Source organism: Paroedura picta, chromosome 9 (assembly GCF_049243985.1).
Source record: "Paroedura picta isolate Pp20150507F chromosome 9, Ppicta_v3.0, whole genome shotgun sequence".
In the NCBI taxonomy this organism is placed as follows: Eukaryota; Metazoa; Chordata; class Lepidosauria; order Squamata; family Gekkonidae; genus Paroedura; species Paroedura picta.
This window is the reverse complement of record NC_135377.1, coordinates 31676825-31697032: the sequence shown is the minus strand read 5'-3', so window position 1 is coordinate 31697032 and position 20208 is coordinate 31676825. Positions and strand designations below refer to the sequence as shown.

The 20208-nt window shown below is 39.5% G+C and overlaps 1 protein-coding gene across 8 annotated transcripts in view; it reads right to left on the bottom strand.

Moving 5' to 3' along the window:
• The window catches only part of NCOA2 (nuclear receptor coactivator 2), a 164847-nt gene that overhangs the window by 76078 nt on the left and 68561 nt on the right, over positions 1-20208 (bottom strand). Inside the window, exon 1 of one of the 8 annotated variants that reach the window (XM_077352185.1) lies at positions 17247-17604. The exons of the other annotated variants lie outside the window; for them this stretch is intronic. The gene's annotated coding sequence lies outside the window, so the exon portion shown is untranslated. Of the gene's footprint in view, positions 1-17246; positions 17605-20208 lie in introns of those variants that run through there. 8 annotated transcript variants of the gene reach the window in all.

Here is a 20208-nt window from a genome sequence, read left to right as displayed (position 1 = left end):
ATGTGTTAAATACTGTCACAGCCTGCGGTGTAAGAAATAAGATGGATTTTTTAAGGATAGGCTAAGCTTGCGCGCTGGCTTCCCCTGGTTAAGGCCCTCATAAGGGGCTCTGTGGTTGCTAAGCTTGTGGGAAGCTAGCATTGACAGGTGGAGGATGAATCCCATTAGAGGCAAATACCCGGGGGTGCCCTAGGTAATCAAGGCTGGATAGCCTTGTTGCTCAAGAGGGTTAAGCCTGCTGACAGCGATGCCTTGCAGTCGGCTGGCTGCAAGAGGTTTGATCCGGCCCATTTCATGTCTAGCTCAAGTTTAATAAAGGCTGTGGCCATACTTTATGCCAAAATAGTTGCTGTCTGTGTCTTTCATAAGGTGCATGCTATTTCCCTTGTGCAAGGCAAATTAGTCTCAAGGCATCTTTACAAAAACAACATTTTTTTCAGTGAACCAGAGTCCACTAGACTCTGGGGGAGATGTCCCAGAATTATAACTGATTTCCAGATGACAGATCAGTTCCTCTGTAGAAAATGGCTGCTTTTGAGGGTAGACTCTACAACATTATTAACCACTTCACTCTCTCCTCTTCCCCAACCCACATCTTCTTCAGGCTTATCCCCAAATCTCCAAAACCCACTCCTCTTTGTTATTACAAGCCTGAGGCCATAATACTACGCTTTTAAAGTAAATATTCATATGAAGTCCCTTACTAACTCAATAATTCCCATAAATATAAATTTAAATGTTCTCTTAAACTGAGAGTTCTAGCTTAATTTCCTTAAGTCCAGTGAACATCTCTAATTTAAAATCTTCCTATAAAAGACATAGACAATAAGCTTCCCAGTACATTTGAAAACAACACTGAATTTATTTTAGATACATAAATAGCAGGAAGTTCAAGCAGAACACCCCGCCGCCCAATTTATACCAATCCATACATTACTTCTTCAGTCTTGCATACTGGCTAGAGCTGTACTCTTTTACACATATTTTCTTCTGTGGGATTTGCTTACCAACAAAAAATGCATAGGATTGGGTTGTGCATGACACAAAAAATCCTCAGTTCAAAATCCCACCTCAGCTATGAATCTCTGTCTCTGATCTCATTGGCAACGCAGGAATGATACTGATATGGTACAACAGTATAGTAAGGATTACTGATATAATATGCATGAAGCACTTTGAAGAAATTTTATACATAACTTGTTATGGGAAATGAGCTAGACAACTTGGCCTTCATAGGTATTCAAAGCTTGTTCCACTGAGCAAAAATCCCCCTCCCACACACAAGAAAATGGCATTTAAATGTATAATATAATGAAACCTAAAATGGCTCCAGGTATTTAGGGGAGCATGAGTAGTAGGAAGACATAACATTTGTATCAGCATACCAGTTGAAGACAGAACTTCCGCTGTGCTTAACAGAATATTCTTCAATATTCCCCCTTTTCCCATCTGATCCAGCAGTAAGTTTTTATTTTGTTTAGTCGCTTCAAAGTGTTAAAATGAGAGCCATAGCACATAATTACACAAGCTCCCCTAAAAACATATAAGTAAATTCTCACTATGCAATTATAGTTATTGAGAACAATCTAAATTCTAACAGAAAAAGACTGAGTTATAAAACTGTTTCCATTCCATTTCTAGTCATCCGTTAACAATAGTTTCTGCTTTCATTGTGACAGCATTGTCTTATTCACATCTACAAAGAAGCACTATTAGATTATAATAAAGACTTTTATCAGTAAAATCAGTGATAAATTATAGATATTTTAAGGGCCCAAATGTGAAAATAAAAATTCAAGGAAACAAGGAGTTGATGACTAACACATATAATAAAAACACAATCTAAATCAATGATATTAATTTACAATACCACCCCCTTGGCTATTTCCCCCCCCCAAAACAACAGAAGTATTGCCTTTCACTCTCAAGTATGAAAACCAAGAAAGATGTAGCACAGGAGATCCATGGCTGGCTCTGGCCAGTGATTTCAATTCAGTTGCAGAGGGTTCTGATTTTGATTGCAACTCGCAGTAGAAACAGACTGCATCTCACTGAAACACACCTGAATCCCTGCAGTACCTGCAATTTTTTTCTAACAATAGTTGTTTGAGGGACTGAAGAGGCCTTGTTCCACATCCTGTTACTGCACTTACCTTTACATCAAAAAGCTATTCTCTTAATCATAATGGGCTTTAGATGTTACAAAGCTAAGTTCCTGATCTAATACTCCTCATGCTCTCTAATATGCTCTGAGTTTTAAGGTAGTTTAGGCAGAAACTGCTGTAATTCTCCAATAATAACAGGATTGCAAAATGTGAGGGGAGTGGGTTTGCGCTTTAGACTGAAGGGGGTCCCAGTGCTGTTGCCCAGAGAAGTAACAAACAGAAGCTCTCTTAGCAACAACAGGACCCACCGGAACCTCAAGGTGACCAAAAGCCATGAGTTCTTGTGCTAGAAATTAATTAGCTCAGAGGACCTGCCCTAAGAAATGAAAATTTGCACCTTAACATACACCATTTTCCAACCTGCAAACAAGTTTACACCCAAAAACTTTCCAACCTTGTGAAAGACTACCTGCATATAGCCTGATAGAATGGTAAATTATTAAGTATGTTTAGCACTGCATTACTACAAAGTAAAACTCAGAAGTCTTTTAAAGAGAAAACTCTATAGTTATAAAATCCTACACAGAGTAAAAAAGATATCACAGGCCCTTTTCCTATACTATTTTGCAGCTACAAAATGAATATTGTTGAAATTACAGGTCTATTTTTAATATACAATAAATAAATAAGTAAATAATGTGACCTTTCTAGTCATAATGCTATGGAATGTTTTCGTTTCTAATTTCACGTTTTTTTTCAAAACTTGTCAAAATGTGTGAATAGGACATATCTTTAAATAGCTTACAAAATACGGAGTTTCCTTTCTGTAGTTGCATTAATTTAGCAAACTATACTAGTTACTCACTTTTCAAGCTTGTGAAAAAAAACAGAATTCTTATGATGATCTGTGGTTGTGATAAGGCGGGGGATATATGTGTGACTGACAGTGCACCTTGCCATGGGCTCTAACCTGTACTCTCAAATTGAGCTGATTAAATAGTCTGAGTGGGGAGCTGCTGTAGGAGAGTATTTAGAAGTGAAGAACCGTGTAAGCTACAATGCATTAATGCATTCACTCTTAGAGAATTCATAGATAGTATTCTCATACTTGGCAGTGTATTGGTCACAACAGCTCGTGTTTGAACAGTGTCGTTTCTATACAGTTGTAGTTCTGGGCATGCTTTTTTAACAATCACAATCAGAGTTCCTAAGCAAGAATCGTCACTGCTTATGTACCACAACAAGCACATTTTTGTTTGGTTGCTGCTATCATTTACAGACACATTATCTGGATGCAACCTAACAACATGGAGACTACATCACTGCTGCTGAAAATAGCCGTTTGTGTCATCTTCTTTCTGGAAATGTTGTAGTCTTATTTCTTAAATTTGTACTGCGCACTGTCTCGAGTGACTTCAGTAAAAGAAAATATATATCATGTCAAAAATTTCCTTGCCTTTGCAAACAGCATCCAGTTAAATGGAGTGGGAATTTTTACCACAGCATCTTTACACACTGGACTTTCTGGGTGATGCTACTGTTTCTGAGAACCATAACCTTTTTTCAAGGCTTTTCCAAGTTCTGAAACAGATATTGGTAGAACTGGCAAAATCTTATATGCAAGTACAAGTACCTTTCTTTAAAAGCACTGACATCACATAATAGCTTTATTTTACTGGACATTACCATGCAAGAAGGAAACACAAAGCAACTCCATGTGGAAACTTTCTCTGAAAGCTGAACTACAAATAATAAAATTAAAAAACCCAAAATGTTTGGTTAAAGTGGCTAAGAACACAATTTAATCAAATAAGAACTCCAAGTGCAACACTGCTAAAATGTAATTAAAAATTAGTCTTGCATTGGCTAAGTACATCCTTACCTGTACCATAGTTGTACAAATCATATCAATCATAACAAATTCATTACCATTATTTATAATGAAAAATCATTGGAAGTTTAACGCATTATCTTACTTGAGCTGTAACTCTGCCAATAAAAGCATAAAATGCAGTACCAAAATTTCTAGTATTTCCCTTCACATCCCAGGATGATTATTTAATGTTTTTTTAAAAAACAGTCTATCGATTTCCAGAAAACTTTAATATTTTTACAACATCTGTAACTACTCAAATCCTCCACACTACACAATCATCACTATTCATTGCATGAAATAAAGGCTCTTTGCTAGCAGTTCGCGTCTACAGATACATTTGTAAGTACACACTGTTACTTATGTTCAGAGGAAAAAAGTTTAATACAAAGTCAGAGTGTTATGAAGTAATGCTTCCTTGCTACATCGGACCTACAACATTTAAACCCAAGATGGCATGCTGGTGACCAGTGGATACAATATGACTCCCAAATAAATTTATATAACATGTATATTACATATAATACATGTATATATGAATACTATGCCTGAGTACACGTAGTTCATAACTATTGTGAGCTTTGGCACTTGTGAAGAGGACACACACATACATTTCTGACACCTAGACCACTGTTTAAAGAATTGAGTCGTGGCCCAATAGAGAGGTTGGTGATCCCTAATCTAAGCAAATCTGCAGGTAGGCCAGGGGCATGACATTCAAGGGGAGATGCCACCTAAATGCTCAGGGAGATTTAGTATCAAAGCTTCTGCTGTTGCAAGACAATGTGTTTCTGCAGTTCTTGTGTAGAAACATTTACCTGAATCCCTCTTTGTAGTTATGGAATGTGCTAAGCACAAAGCCTTCAACCAAGACTTCTCTGTGCCATGGGAGAAGCTATACTTGCAGCCGCAGCAGAAAGATGTATTTTGCTTTCATTATGCTGACTTTCCTTAGCCACCATTAATTTAGTGTTATCATGCCATGCATCTTCTAACCAGTACCTCACATTATTGGCTGCTCCTGGTGACGGCAGAAGAACTATTCTGATGTTTACTTAAGAAAATAGGGAGACATGACACTTTTACAATATATTGTTGTTTTTAACTGTAGTTCAACTGAATTTTACTGTATTTATTATGCTCTAAGATAATATGAGACAAAGTATCCCTGTCTCCTTTCAAGGGTTATTGTAAATAGTAACTGGCTTATTCCATCTTGTAGATGTTGCTAATTGGGCCTCTTTGTCTACATGGCCCTTATCATCTTCAAAGCCAGAGTTAAGAATGTGATCATTAGCTCTTCATAAGAACCTGTAGACCACAGGATGGGAGGGGGGCAATGAAGAGTGGTGGTGAGGTAACTTTCTAGAGATTTCCAGCAAGAACGCATTCTGATTAAATTGTCACCATCACTTGATGCTGGTTAGCCCAAAAAGCTATAATTGAATGTCCTGATGCTGACACACGGCAGTCAGCCAGAGGTTGTTTCACAACATCAGAGTTTTATTGGAATACATTTCCAAGGGTCAGATACCCGTTAGAGGTCACTCACAGCTTCAAGTCCAAAGGAGAATCTGAAAGCAGACTGTCTAAGATATAGATAGAGTCAAATGCAAAGAATCAGTCCATGGTGCAGACTTCCAAGTCAGCAGCAAACAGACACATTGCTTTCATGCAGCCATTCCTTAATTTACTACTTATATACATAATGTGAAACACCTGTCAGTCACTTCAGTCCTGCTCCTGCAAATGCTTATTCTCATCTTCAATGTGGAGCCAGAGTTGTGCTGCTCATTGACCACTGTGCCTTCTGTCTTCCTTCTACATTGTTACCAAGGCTCTGGTGACAGGGGAGGTGAACTAACCAGCAGATGACACTCTGTTGCCACCTCAGGGCTGAGGGGTCATTGCACTGGTACTTGGCTGTGGATTTATGTCTGGCTCCTCAGAGACTGTTTCCTCTTGCAGCATCTCTGTAACTGGCTGTGGCTCTGGGTCAGGTCTGCTGACTGTCTCTTCCTCAGAGGAGTCCACTGCATCATTTTGCTCTGATGGAGCTGGCTGGTCAATGAAATTTGGCTAAGAGCCTAAAGAAGGAAAGCTAGCTTGGATTCTGATGGACTAAAGGCAGGGACTAGGACATGCTTATGTTGCAATGTACAACAACATAGAGGACATGGCCTCAGACTTTTGAGACTTTAGATTGTACTAATATACATTTCAAGTGTGTTATACAGCTAAGCTAGTTTTTGTTTCCTTTTTTGCATGATTTTAGTGGTGTGTTGCCTAGTGAAAATTATTAAAACTTCATATATTTTTACAAGGATTGCTTTTTGGTGCATTCTAGTTCTGGTAACCCATGGAGTTCACACTTGGACTCCTTAAGAGATGGCTTGGGACTTTTTAGCTGAAAGGCAGTGTACAAATACACTAAAAAGAGGCCTGCCGGTTTCAGCAAACACTACATCTAGTTCATGGAGGCAAAACACTACTGCTTGCTCTGTTAGACATGCTGGGCTGCTGCCGGGTCCTTGCGCCAGGGTGGCATGCCCTGCCACTTCCCGCATATGCACGGGGGAGGGAATCCCCCAGCACACGCAAACTGCCCTGGTGTAGTGTGCATAACGCCAGGATTGGGAGACCCTGGTGTGCTGCCCGGTGTGGAATTGCAATTCCTCTCCAGGTTACTTTCTCCCTAGAGAAAACGGTCGCTGTGGTGTTGGGACTCTACAGAATTCTACTCTATTTATATTGCTCCCCTCCCCAAGCCCAACCCTTCTCATGCTCCACCCCCAAATCTCCAGGAATTTCTGAAGCCAGAGTTGGCAACTCTGTGAATAAACTACCATTTGTAGACTGCGGCTGTAATGAAACATGAAAGAGTAACTGGTGAGGAGTTTCTTTCACTATGTTTCTCTCAAACTGATTTTTTACTATAAACAGCTTTAAAGTGGTGTACTTAAAAAATGGAATGTGCCTTCCATTGCCTGACTGAAAGCCAATAATGCTCATTAATTTTTTAGCTAACATAGCGATGCTACTGGAAAGACAATATAATAAACACATTAGGCTGCAAATGGGCAGCAGGAGCACTTTACCACATATTATAACCACCAGATACATGGCTAAGATTCATGATAAGGATTACTGATACTTAAAAGCACATGCCTTAGCATCTCGATCTATCTTTATATTAAAAGCCTTCCTTTCAAGTACTGAGACCTTTAGCTCTGCAAATCTAAGGATAATTTTGTTGCCTCATGCTTTAACTACAAGAAGGGGGAAATTAGCTAATCTAACATCAACAGCACAGAGTAGTTTCTAGTGTCTGACTGTATTTCTATAGGCTACCATTCTTAATATAGCTTTTCACTGAGCTGCTTACATATTAGACTACGTCAGCTACATCTAATAAGCCCATCTAAGCCCAAGAATAGCTGGAGAAGGCTTTAACTATGCAACAGAAAAAGAAGTTATATTCTTTGAGTAACGAGATTTTTTTTTTTGCCACTGATTTGGCAAGTGATGGAAGTGTTTTGTTTTTTTAAAGAAACTTGAACATCACTATTATGGAAACTAGCTTGAATACTGTTAAAATGAAGGGTGGGGAGCAAGGCACAATTATCTACTAGTGACAGAACTTCATGGGAACTTCTACACATAGAAAAAAATAGTGTCACACCAGCGTAATGGCGTAGCGCTAAAGATTATCGTGCCTCTAGCCATTCTTCACCTTTTTGCCATTTCGCTGTAGTCTGCTGCCTTTTCGCGCTTCTTATATTCCACAAGTGCTTCTGGAAATGGCGGAAAAGAGCAATGCAGTTTATACCCAACTCTCTTCCGCCTGTCAATCAAGCCAGGCAGCCAATCCCCTTTCTCTATTTTTTAAAGATCCTGCTATGCCTGCCAATTTTTTAAATGAACAGTTCTCCTTTGAAACGCCTATGCATCTAATTATAGATGCATTGTGCTTTTTATAAAGCCACCTCTTATGGAATTATGAGTCTTGAATTGTTTAAAAATAATCTCGTTCCTGATTTTTTTTGGGGGGGGGGGGAGAACTGTAGAGAGGCATGCTTTGTGTGACAACTTTTGGGAATTCTTTTTGGCTTTGCCTGCAGGCTTGTACACCTATTCGCTGCTGCAGGCTGTTCACTTAAATAAAAATCCAATCCCTGGGAGAAGGGAGAGGGAGGCGAGTGTGAGGGCAGGACCTTGGAGGCGGAGATAGTGCTTCTTCGCCTCCATACATTTCTTTAGCATGTAGTGTGCTGGTTGTCCACTGGGGAAAAGTGCTTTTGGGGAATCCTATTTATGCGATTCCTCAACTAACACTTTAAAATGGCAGCTGTAGCAAGCAGTTTGCTGACCAGATGTGGGAAGTTGGTGATGTCATGCGGAGCGGCCGTTATATAGGGTCTTCACAAGGAAAGCATTTCACTACATTTATCGCATGCAGAAAACCCCCATGAAATTTTTCCAGGTTATTCCAGGTTTTTTCCCATTATTCAAGATTACAATACCTATCGTTCAACTAAAAAAAGTTATTGGCTGAGAGGCAAAGAACACTATATGCTAAACACACTAGTCAGCTAGCAAGTGGTACTTATAGCCTGATTGTAAACACATACTTATATTCACAAGCTTTATATCAAGAACACTGCAAGAAAATATCTTAACATGGATGGGAAGGAGGCATCTGAACAAATTAACCATAACTAGGATAGTTATTAGATAAGTATAGTTTTTACTGAATAGCAGACAATGAAAACGAGATGAAACGTACCACAAAGTAAACTTACAATGACGTTTTTAGTGATCAACTTCAAATAGCATTATAGTAAAGTAACAAAGTATTTTCAGGCAAATCATTACTATTCCCAATACATTCTGCTCTAGATTTACATTTCTCTGTTTCCCTGTTCACCACATGAAAATATCATTGAAAAACTGAATGGAAAGAAATTAATTACACTGAGGAAACAATGAACCTGACTATATACAAAAACAGATATGTAGGAAATAGATCAATTGGGTGAAAAGTATTCTTTTGAAATTCAACATAAATTCAAAATGAATCCATTTTAATTTTTATATGTTTACATTTCTCATTAAAATATTTTAAACATTTTGAAATTAATTGGCAAACAAATTGAGCATGTTCATACTACTCTGCTAAGTACCAGTTGTGCAACATATCTAACAGAACTCAACCCTCCTCCTAAAACACAACAGTTTTTTAGAAGCTGTTCACAAACTATATACTAACTTGTTTCCACAGCTACTTGCTGAGCTTGGGTACATTAACTGCACATATCATTCTCAACTTTATTTTATTTCTAATGCACAATTTGTAGCAGACTTTTTGTACATTAAGTGCAGCAGTGTACTTAACATGTATACTGATGAGGTCTAAACTGGTGGGAACTAACTAAGGAAAAGATCTCAGGGGCTTGATCAAAAGCTCAATTAAAAAGATGACTCATTGTGCATTAGAGATGGAATAGCTTTAGATATCATTAGGAAAAGAACCAGAAAGTATATTAATGTCTTTTCATAGAGGTACGGTGTAGTTGCATTTGAAATACCACATCCAGTTGTGGTTTCCCCATCACAAAAAGTATATTGTTGAAATAAAAAACGATACAGAATTTTAGTATTTCACAGTCACAGTTAGTATTTCACAGGAAAAGATTAATGGGAGGGGAGCCAATTCAGCAGTGGTTCTTTATCCTGAACCTACTGTAGCCCATCTTCAAATGCCCTCCAAAAGACAAGCAAAAATCACTAAATAAAAACTGCATTCCAGGCAAATTCATATAAACAAATATATTTATGATACATGCTTATGACACAAATATCTCATATATACAGTCAATGAGACCCTTGTGACTAATGGCATAATAACTCCTTTTAAAACTTAGATTCAAGTGCATAGCTGTTTTCACCTGAAGTAGCACAACAAAATTTGAGTCCAATGGCACCTTTAAGACCCACAAAGATTTATTCAAGGTGTGAGCTTTCGGGTGCATGCATACTTTCTCAGACAATGGGATCATAAAAGTACAGATATAAAGGAAAAAGTAATTTAGTAAATAGCATCGTAAGCCCAAATATGCAGTATAATAATTCTTTGCTAGAAAAGTCTCATTTGTTTTTCTAGAAAAGTATTATCTATCTATCATCATCATCATATTGCATATTTGGACTTATGTTGCTGTTTACTAATTTGCTACTATTTTTATATACCTCCAACATGTCACCCATTTTCTACACTGAAAAGACCCACCCTCTCTAACCTTTCCACATATGAAAAGTAATCTTGGTCCTTAACTACCAGGGTTGCTCTCTCACCATTGCACTTTTTCTATTGCTGCAACATCCTTTTTGTGGTCACCAGAACAGCAAATAGAAATCCAGATGAGCCCTATACAGGGGCCACATATTGGCCGTTTTATTTTCAATCTGTTTCCTAGTTATTCCTAGCATGTAGTTTGCCTTTTTCCCTGCTGCCAAACACTGGGTTGACATTTTCATCAAGGTTTCCAGTGTAACAACCACAAAAGGATGTGAGAGACTGGAGGTCTCAGGAGCATATAGGGATTGTCAAGTATGCTTTGAAAAGAGAGCACGGTGCAGGGCAGCACTAGTGACAGAGGGCTCAGGGCTCAGTGGAATTGTGAAAAAGTACTGCATACTTGTACTGCTAATGGAACTGAGAGATATTATAAACTTTTATTGTTTACAACAAATGTGATTGGTTTGCAACTGAATAGGAACAAAGCTCTCTTGGAAAAACTCATCTTCAGTGTATATATGCCCGTTCTTATAGACACCTGTATTTGTATTATTAAAGTAAATAACATAGTAAAAAAAATTTCCTGACAGTCTGACTCTCAGAGACATATACCTGCTCTGGGGCTACTTGGTCAGGACTTCCTCCCTCCCTACAATGCAAACACACATACACACACAATACAGACACACTGAGATACCTTTCCCTTCCCCCTCCCATTTCCCACCTTACTTGTTGGTTTCCCAAACCCCTCCCTCCCTCCTAAGGAAACACAAAAACACAGAGACTCCATTCCATTTCCCCCTCCCATTTCCCCTTACCTGCTGATTTCACAACCCCTCCCTTCCCTTCCTAGCAAACATGCATGTACAAAAACATGGGAGCACACATTCCCTTCCCTTCCCCCCTCCCCCTTTCTATTTACCTTTTTACTCTGCGGCTACCTCTGCTGCTTCCTCAGCCCCTACTGGCATCACAGGAATTGGCTGGGCTCCCAGGGGGAGGAGAGGCCTCAGCCTCGGCAGCAACATGGCTCCCTCCTAACGCATACTGGAGTTCCAGACGTTTGGCTGGGCTCCCAGGGGGCGGGGCAGCCTCTGCCTTGGCGGCAGCATGGCCACTTCCTCATCCTTCACTGGCATCGCAGTCGTTGGCTGGGTCTCCACGGTCTCTGCCTTGGCCTCCTCAGCCTTTTCTGACACGCTCCCTGGAGAGGGACTACGGACGTCACATCCGTATTCATATCCGTTTCAGGAGGCATGCAGGAAGATTTGTCCCACATCTATAATGACCGTAAACCTACATGCTATAGACCAGGGGTAGTCAACCTGTGGTCCTCCAGATGTCAATGGACTACAATTCCCATGAGCCCCTGTCAGTGTTTGCTGGCAGGGGCTCATGGGAAATGTAGTCCATGAGCATTTGGAGGACCACAGGTTGACTACCCCTGCTATAGACAACTTTTATGGGAAGAAAGAAATTGCTGCACATTAGCAGCAATCTTACAAAAACAACAGCTTGAGAGCCAACATGGTGTGGTGGTTAGAATATAGGATTAGTATCTGGGAAACCCAGTTTCAGTTCCTCATTCTACCATGGAAACTTGCTGGGTGACAGGGGCCTGTCACATACTAAAATCTATTTACTGCTGAGAACATAAGACTTCCTCCTTCCCATACAAGGCTAATCTCTGTAATAATAAGGACCAAATATTTTAACCCCATAAACTGCAAAAAGGTGTGATAAAGAATTAATTCATTAAACCACTAGAGAGGGACTACTCATCAAGTTTGCAGATGATACCAAATTGGGAAGACTGGCAAATACTCCAGAAGATCGAGACAGAGTTCAACGAGATCTGAACACAATGGAAAAATGGGCAAATGAGAACAAGATACAATTTAATAAAGATAAGTGTAAAGTTCTGCATCTGGGTCAGAAAAATGAAAAGCATACCAACTGGATGGGGGATACGCTTCTAGGTAACACTGTGTGTGAACGAGACCTTGGGGTACTTGTGGATTGTAAACTAAACATGAGCAGGCAGTGTGATGCAGCGGTAAAAATGGCAAATGCCATTTTGGGCTGTATCAACAAGGGCAAAATCACAAGATGTCATAGTCCCATTGTATACGGCACTGGTCAGACCACACCTGGAGTACTGTGTGCAGTTCTGGAGGCCTCACTTCAAGAAGGACGTAGATAAAATTGAAAGGGTACAGAGGAGAGCAACAATGATGATCTGGGGCCAAGGGACGAAGCCCTATGAGAAAAGGCTGAGGGACTTGGGAATGTTCAACCTGGAGAAGAGGAAATTGAGAGGGAACAGGATTGTTGTCTTTAGCTAAACAGTCTGTTACCTAAACAGTCTGAACCCAATCCGACCTCCTATGGGATCTTGGTTAGAAAATTACTGTTGTCAAGTGAAATGTTATTATGTTATAATACTCGTCTTCAGTTATGATTCCAATTGTTATGGTTGCAGTGCTATAAATTACACTGTATTATCACTGCTCGGTCAGAACAACTTTATCAGTGTTGTGGTGAGCCCAAGGTCACCCAGCTGGCTGTATATGAGGGTGTGGGGAATCAAACCTGGTTTGCCAGATTAGAAGCCAGTGCCTCTAACCACTACAGCAAGCTGGCTACACCAACACAACAGACAAAAACCACAGGAAGGATGGTTGGCATAGTACTAAACAGAGTAGTAAACAGAAGATTTTTAGGCAGTAGTAAGTAGAGGATTTACTCACCAAGAAAATGGTTATTGATCTGCAGCATGAATACTGCCTGTTATACTACAGGAAAAGGAACAACTAGGGCCATTCCGCACCCGGAAAAGGCTTATCTTTTGCTGATGCCATATTTTTGGCGTTTTACACAACGTCGCCAGCATCCAGAATCCCAGCAGCAAACTGGCAGCTACATCCTCCAGTTTAAAGCACTAGTTGGGGAATCCACAAAAAGTGGATTCCCCAAGCCATGAAGCACGAGCAAAAAGAGAGCAACTAGCAAATAAGCGCTAAGGAAAGGTATGGAGGCTAAATAGCACCTCCAGTACCCACCCTTGCACCAGCCTCCCTCTCACTTCTCCTGGGGATGTGGCTTTTTTGAAGCAAATTGCCTGGAGCAACGAATAAATCATCTAGGCAGAACAAAAAAAATCCCCATCAGTTAACACACAAAGCATGCCTCTCTAACCCGCCCCCCCCCAAAAAAATCAGGGACAAGGTTACTTTTTTTTAATGCTTCAGGGCTCATAATTTCAAAAGGGGTGGCAGTACAGTAAGCATTATGCATCTATGATTAGATGTATAGGCATAGCAATGGATAAGTTTTATTTTAAAAATTTAGCTTGCATCGCGGTCCCTTTAAAAGAGGGAGAAAGGTGATTGGCTGCCTGGCTTGATGGACAGTTGGAGGAGAGTCACGTGTATTTCAATCAGGTGTGCGGAGTGTCAAGAAGCGCAAGAAGGCGGTAAAGGAGAGCGAGAGAGCCAGGAAGCGAGGAATGGCCACAGGCATTATTTTTTATAGCACTATGTCATTGCGCTGGCATAACGCTATTTTTTCAATTGCCCGTAGTTTTCATAAATAACATACCATGCTTCTATGTATATAACAACAAAGCATGGTTTGTCACTACAGGGGTCAGTCTGAAGGAACCTTGAGTTTACCCAGACCTTCTCTAGAGTCAGAGTACTTTTATTGGCATAAACACACGCTTCTCTAATGCCTTCATGCACAGCCCAAACATTAATCATTTTTCATTTTCTTGGAAAAGAAAAGCTTGAATTTATGTCCAAATTGCAAACTATGGTTTCTCCTCCATACAAAATAGGATTGTCTGCCACAGATTATGCCATAGGTTGTGATTAGGAAATACATACAAATACCAATTTGACACAACAGAGCTTATTCACTTCCAAGCATTGCATGAGAGGGAGGGGGCAGGAGGGCACTTGCTCAAGGATTTCTCAGGTTCATTCCTACATTGACAAACAATGATTTGCTGTTACATGTGAAGCATGCCAGATTGCCATTCTGGCCCCTGGTATATTTTTGGGGTAAAAGCAGCAATTGTACATTAACTGAAACTATTCATAGACCAATTACATTTCATACCTGGGAAGAAGTTCTGAAGCACAAACTTAAGAGAAGCTCTAAAATGTTTCACATACGTACAATGGAAATTACCTAGAGGTGCTCAAGTCATGTTTTTCAGATGCATATCATGAAAGAATAATTAATAGGTCAAGACAATAGGCAAAATTAAGCTAGTGCTACAGAAGACAATGAAAGTAGAACAACATGAAGTATAAGAGATGCGAAAGATTCCAGAGAGTTTTTCAAATTAGCCATCTGAATTTATTTATTTATTTGACATCTATACTGCCCTATGCACCAAGCTGGCTCAGGATGATATATAATATAATTATTTAATACATTGTTAGGGTACAGTTTGAGCTTAAAATTAATTTTAAAAGTTGTTGACATGAACAGGTTAAAATGTGCAGTGGCATTTCTTTCCTCAGAGCAAGCAATAATCTGGCAATAATCTGGGGCTTCTTCCACTTGCAGGTGGATGGGTGGGGCCATGGAATAGGTATTTAGCTTTGGCCCCAACAAAAAGCCTGGTGGATGAGCTCCGTTTTATGTGCCCTGTGGAACTGTGCTAGTTCCAACAGGGATCAGATATATTCTGGGAGCTCATTCCACCAGGATATGTGGAATATCCTAGCCCTGACTGAGGCCAAATGTACCTCTTAGGAGCCAGGGGCCACCAATTGGTTGGTGTTCAAAGAATGTAGCATTCTTTGGCGGGGGTGGGGGGGAGGTTGAGATAGAGAGGCGGTCTCTCAGATACATGAGACCTGGACCGCAAATGGCCTTATGAGTAAGCACCAAAACCTTAACTTGATCTGGAATTCAACTGGGAGCCAGTGGAGCTGTTGTAGCACTGGTCAAATGTATGCTCTCCAGGGCATGCCCGTAAGGACCCTGGCTGCTGCATTGACAGTTGCAATTTCCATAGCCAGGACAAGGGCAGGCCCACATAGAGCAAGTTACAGAAGTCCAATCTAGAGGACAATTGTAGCCTTTGTAGCAACCTTCATACTGTGCTGTGAAGATGGGGTGGGGGGTTTCAGCAGAGTATAGTACCAAAAAGTACACCTTCTAAAGCAACCATTTTCTCCAAGGGGACTGATCTTTGTAGCCTGAAAATTAATTGTCATTTTGAGAGATCTCCAGGTTCCACCTCTAACTACGGACATCATCCTTTGCACTTGTTTGTAGCTCCATGCATAAGAAGAGACAAGCTTCCCTCTACTCTGGGAAGAGCTGTGAAGCTTCACTACAAGGTCTCTGGGAAAAGGAAAGCATATTTCCACTCTGAGACAGTATTCTGAGAGGGGCAGTATATAAATAGCTGAATGAATGAATAACTGTTTAAACATTATATATACCATACTGGAGCTTGTCCTTACAGATCTAAAAAAAATGCAGACAATTTTATGAGATATATATCCTGCCATATCTCCAGGGCTTAGGATATGCCAGTTTCAAATGAACAATGCTTAATTTTAGATGGGTTAATTTTCACCTGCAGATATGAGAGCATTTCTCCAAGTGCCAACCAAGATGGTACCAACAATTTCAACTCTACTTGATGTACTGCGATGAAATAACAAACCATCTATCCTAACAAGCCCAATAAAAGTATAATTGTCTTGTAGTTTTAAAATGTGCCTGTGCACCTAAAACATTCATGTTCAAACTAGGATTCAGAAGCTGACTGTCAACTCAGAACATATTGTCTTCAAATGTATACAATGATAATGTTTTAAACACTTACCTCCCATTCTCTCTCAGATCAACCTATCTACCCCCTCCCCATTTTTAATGACAATGAAGGTATTTCCTGTCTCAATTATTGAAGAGATGCTAAGCATTAGAGCTATCACCACCATTTCAATGTGTATCCGGCATAACATACAAAGTGCTTATTTGCACTATAGTAATGGCTATATTATTTCCCTTAATTTAAAAGGGGGGAAAGGTTGCAAAACTTGGGTTTAGTTTGATTTTGAAACAATCCATCATTGTGTGTGTGTGTGCATTTTAGGGGGATGGGGAGAAACTACTATACTATTCCTTATGGGGAAAAATGCACAGTACTGACAAAAACGTTCAGCAGTGTACAAGATGCTAACTAGACAACGCCCACCTTCGAAACACTTGCACGGATGGGAAAAGGGAACACTGTTTTCACAGTTACAAATACATTGGATTAAGTAACAGGAAGCTTATTGATATTTATCAAGCCAAGCTTTCTAAGTGTTCCTCTCTTCAAGGTTAAGAGAAAGGTAAGAACTGCCTACATGGTTTAAATGCATCAGAATATATAATACAAAGACATAGTATGAAGTTTAACTGCATGCTTTGTATATACAAGATCACAAAGAGTGAAGCTCCATGCATTAGAAAATGAAGTTACAAATTTATGTCTCAATTTGCCACAACAGTACATTTGACCTATTTTAAGCCCAGGGCTAGCAAGCATAAAAATCAGAATAAAAATTATGTTCCTTCCCTTTTACTTGCTTCGGTATATAGGAATTACCAGTTAAACACAAGATACTGCATTGTAATTACAGCAATACAAGAACAATGCATATCCTTGAGCTCTTCTTCCTCTTGATGGGGCTTATATACATGAGGTTTAGATTATTTGCTAGGCTTCCTAAACATGCTTAGAAATCACAATTGTCTACTACAAGCTATATATGCATATATTTAGACTCAAATACAATTGTCCCAAGCCAATGACAAGGTTATCAGTAATCACTTTCAAAATACAAACAAAATAACTGAATAATATGCTTGGAAATCTCTCTTTATGTGCTAAGGAATGCCATTGCTCAATTGTTATTCTCTGCACCTTCCACATACATAAAAAACAGGAACATACCGAATATGAAGTCATAGCACTCCTGAAACACACCTTGTAATCTTCCACAGACTTGGTAATTCAATATAAAATCTCATCAGTTATTTTCCCTTTATCTTCAGCCTGCAATACGTTGGGGGGGAAATCCACATTCCACATACTGGCTAATTAAAGCGAGCAGCAATGAAGAGACAAACATATTAGAATATCTTCCTCGTGTTAAGTTAAACCAACATTGTCTTGATGTAAACTAAAACACATGCTGAGTGAGGCTGTGCACACCTAGCGGCTTATCTCCTCTCTCATCTGTGTCTAATGACAGCTGATAAACTGGCCACAACTAATCCTTCTAGCTGCTGATCAAATAGACAATCCAGCATGGTGGAACACTCGAAAATTCCTTCTGCTTCTATTCTACGGCTGCTCTAAAAAGCAGTTTCCTTTTCATTGAGATAATAGCCTTTTCTGCAGTCACATGACTCAAAACCTACATTAGCACAGCGTTATGATAATAGATCTCCATCTCCCCCCCCCTTCTGCTGCTATTAAGGAAGGCATCCCTCCTAAAAACCCACTTAAACATTTTGCACAGTAAAGTGCCAGTACAAGGTATATCTCCTTGAACAAAAAACAATGGCAGCATTTTGATATTATTGTCTCCTCTAACATACACACACATTATATCCATGGAAGTATGAAATGGAATAAAAGATTATGCCTGCTGAACATCATGCACAGTAATGCTTTGGCTTACATTCTGTAGATCCCACCACCTTAAGTTGGTATTCATTTTTCCTGTTACTTTTTATAAACAAACACTTTGCAAATAGGATTCTACACCAACACAGAAGGGCAAAAATTATCTCCCTCCCAGTTTCATTCCTAGCCCTGCTATTTTTTCTTGTTTCACTTCTAGTAAATGTCTCACATACCTAATTTCATGATTTAAGGTCAGGTCATTGAGCCTGTTCAATTCAGTGTGTAGTCTCTCAGAGAGGATGATGTTTTAGGACATACAGGAATTAACTTCCTTTCAGTTAGGACAAGACACTAGAGTTAAAAACCAACCCTATATGACTTCTCTGACACACAGTAGTTTGCTGATTTCAGGGTCTTGTAATGTCAGAGATCCATGCTTACAGAAATTTAAAGACAATAGCTTTCTTCACAGTTTTGATTTTTTTCAAATGCTACCTTTTTAAAACATAAGATTTACTCATGTATTCTGCAGATGGGAAGGATGGAAGTATATACAAATTCATGAAGTCACCGTTCTTCCAAAGTTTTACAATCATGGAATTATTATAATGCATATTTTTTCTGATCAGGGAAGTATACATGGTCTTTTTGATCCTTTCCACTATCACGTAAACTATGAGAGAAGATGATGTGACCAAAACCACCCAGTAAATGTGGTGATTTAATCTTCATTTTCTCTCTCTTAATCCAGTGATCTGCCTCGTGTACCGTAATGGTACTTTTTTATGTGGACAGGCTTAACATTCTTAAAGAAATCACAATTAAACTGACAACATTTCATTAAAAGGTACTAAACAATAATAAAACATTTATATGCTACTTCAGAATACTTCACTCACATAGTTTTATGGGCTGCTTTAAGTCACTTGTTTTTTGCACAGCATAGCCCAGTTAATAACTTGGGACGTTTATCTACCATGATACACAATCAGTAAGTAGGATTTTAAAAATAATTCCCAAGAGTCAACATCAGATTTTTAGGCACATACAAGTCCTGCTCAGAGATGAAAACAATGGCAAATTACTAGAACCAGCAACAAATTTGCACTTGACTTTTTCAAACTCTAATGTAAGATGGCTGCAAGTTCAGAAGGAAGCCTGTCATGCAAATTTGTGAAAGCAAATCAGACTTTAAGCATATTATCCACACCTAAAGTAAATTAAACAGTAATATTATTTCCTCCATATCCTTTCTATTGTATCTAAATATTAGAGTACATATTATATTAAGAGGAAAGGGAAATCAGCAAGCCATCTGACATTGCTGCAATTTGTAAGCACAAAAGAACTGTTTTGCAATATTAACTGTCATTTCTGTATCCATACAAATCACTTGCATCCCAGTTTTTCCCTATATTTATTCCTTATACAGAAAAAAGGATGGTAAGCACACTGATTAAATTTGCAGATGATAATGAACATGGGAGGAATAGTGAACACTGCTGAGGCAGATCTAATATTCAAGAATAGAAAGAAAGATTAGGGAAAAGACAGGCAGTGTGAAATAAAATGAGCTTTCACAAGGACAAATGCAAAGTTACCCACTTGGGAAGTAAAAATTAAAGGCACATGTTTGAAATGAGGACATGCTGGCTAGTCCATGGTACTGAATTACAGACAGCTGCAGAGTTAACAGTAGATGTAGATCTAAGATAGACAATGCTGTGTAGTAGTAAAAGCCATGCTGGCAGTATTGCAATGGAAAATAAAGAGAGCAGAAATAACACACATAAAAGGGACAGCACAAATAAGAGGCATTAGACTACCAATGGACCTGAAAACAAAGACAATGCACAACTGATGGGGCAACAGCCAGTGAAACTAGGAGGAAGTACAAGGAGACACAGGAGAAATGCTTGGCCCACCTCAATGTCTGTTGTTGTAGTAGGCCTTTTACTATACAATCATCAAATGGTAATATTATCTTCATTAACCTAAGACTGTAGGACTTGATGACAAACTGTCACGTCTCAAGGACCCATTATGCATGGCAACAGCCATGCTGGGCTGCTGCCGGGCATTGTGCCAGGGGACCAAGCCCCGGCGCTTCCCGTGTACACACAGGGGAGAAAATTCTCTGGAGTATGGGCTGCCCCGGTGTAGTGTACACATGCACAGGCAAAACACCGGGGCTGGAGTTCCTGACACGCTGCCTGGAGGCAGCAGCAGTGAGAAGGGGAGCAGAGGGGATGGGGCCCATCTGCACAATGACGGGGAGAGGCAT